The following is a 2,537-nucleotide window of genomic DNA, read 5'->3' on the forward strand; positions in this document are numbered from 1 at the left end:
TATTTAGATATATTAATTTATAAACATAACCAGAAAAAAAAAATCAAAATCATTCATTTAGTGCTTGTTTAAAATTTGAAGGTAGATAGCATTGACAACAAAAATAGAAAATGAGTGACAAACAAACCAATTAGATCCTTACATATTTTTTCTCCTTTTTCTTTTGTTTGTTTGTTAAAACTTGAGAATATACTATTCATATCCTTTTTCTTTTATTATTATTATTATTATTATCTTTTGTATTGTGGATATGGATGTTGGATCGGATTACATTCACATATAACAAAAGGAGAACCCAAAACATCCAAATGAGAGAAACATTATAAAAAGAACACAAGGCTATTATGAAGAGATAGAGTGCTATTACACGTTTTCATAGTTTGATTGGTCTTTTTTCTTTTGCACAAGGGCCAATAGGGAATTGATATGTGGCAAATATCCTTGAAAATTATGGTCACTTGACCAATATTTAGAAACGTATCTTAACAAATCTTATCCTATCCTTTTAGGATTCATACATCTTATAATTCTCTTTTTTCTTTTTTTCTTTTTTTTTTGAAAAAAAAGATGACTTTATTTTTTTTATAGATTTGTTTATGGATTTTGTTTGAGAATACCACAAGTAGAAAACTTTAATTGAAAATATAAATTAAATATAGATTTTTTTTTTAACTTTTGTATACATGGATAGATTGAAAGAATCAATTTTTTTTCTTTTTTACTTTCTTAAATAATATCTCTAAAACACTCTTTAGCTAAATCATTTGTTTAATTATTGTGACCTGCAAGTTGTGTCCACTTTGTTTTTGGAATGGAATCTCTCAAATAAAAAATTGACTTATTGAAAGGTATTATTTAAGGATACAAATTGAGGGTATGTTTTTTACCCCCAAAAAAAAAAGTAAGGGGTTGTTTACTTATTGGTATGTTTAGTTAATAAGAGTATGAATTATGAAAGAACCAAAAAGAACTAAAGGGTAGAAATTGACTAAGGCTTTGTTTGGATGTAAAAAAGAAAATGGAAGGAAAGAAAATAAGAGGAAAGAAAATAGAAGAAAAAATAGAGTGATTTATATGGTGTTTGGATGAAGAGAAAATAGATGGAAAGAAAATGAAAAGAAAATTTTCTTTTGTTTGGATGGAAAGAAAAGTGAAAAGAAAGAAAATCATAATAGTATAAAATTATATTAATACCCTTATTTATATTATATATAAGTTATAATTTATTAATAATAAAGGGTAAATATGTAATTTTATTTATGTTTGTAACATTTTTCTTCATTTTCATCTCATCCTTGAGATGAAAATATTTTAGTGGGTCCCACATAAATTTTTTTCTTTCCACTCTATTTTCTCTTCTCATCCAAACAACAAAAAACCTACTTTTCCATCCATTTTCTCTCCTTTCATTTTTTTTCCCTCCAAATTCTCTTGATACAAACAATGTGTAAGAGTTTTCATGAATGGGCATTATATGTAATTTTATATATAAAGTTTATTCATAAGCATTTCAATTTCATTTTTATTCCTCAACCAAGAGGAGGATAAAAATAGGGTGCAGGGTGAACATTTTCCGAAGGAGGTTTAGAGTGGAAATTAAATTTATAAATGAATTCTATACTTGAATTTATTTATACAAAAAAAAAAACTTTTATTTCACTAATTTGATGATTAAACACATTTCTATTGTAATTTTTTACTATTAGTTTATATGATAGATTTTACCAATAGTTTCGCAAGAGAAATAAATAATCAATCAATAGTGAAAAAATTATATTTAAGATGTGCATCAACCAAATTAAATATATATTATATATATAACATAGTCCAAATGAAATTGAAACTGAGTGGATTAAAATTTCCTTTATCTTTATTCGGAGTTGAACAAGAATCGAATTTGAAGTGTGTGTGGTCTTAATCTATCTTTCAACCTAGGTAGGCATTTTCCCATTTTAGGTTGCTTCACATAGCTATATATAAATATAATAACTCGACTTTGTTGCTCATTGGGTTAAGTAGATAAGGTGGGTCAAGCTGACTTTTCAAGTATAACATACAAGATTTTATTTTAGATCCATTGGAATTCTTGCTCAAGATACATGGTTTGAAGGGGGATATTTTAATTTAAATAAAAGAATCCATTTTTTGTTAAAAAAAACCACTAAATAAAAGATATTTAGCTAACGAGATTAAATTACTCATATTTCACTGGCTTACATATAATTTTTTAATAATATTACATATCCAAATTTTTTTGTTAATCAAATCTAATTAAGTTGATTTAACATAATAAAAATCAGTTATGACTAATATTATTTTAAATCTTGTTGTTTAATTTAATTAGACTTGATTCATAAAAAGACTTGGATTTAGATGTGTAACATTACTCATAATTTTTTTAAGCTAGCGAAATGTCTTCAAATATTAATTTTGCCAGTGAAATATGTTAAAATATAAATGTCATTAAAAAATCTTTTAATTGGATTTAAATAAAATATAAAAAATAAAACTAATAAAAAATTAAATTTTTTAGTTTT

Source organism: Arachis ipaensis, chromosome B08 (assembly GCF_000816755.2).
Source record: "Arachis ipaensis cultivar K30076 chromosome B08, Araip1.1, whole genome shotgun sequence".
Taxonomy (NCBI): domain Eukaryota; kingdom Viridiplantae; phylum Streptophyta; class Magnoliopsida; order Fabales; family Fabaceae; genus Arachis; species Arachis ipaensis.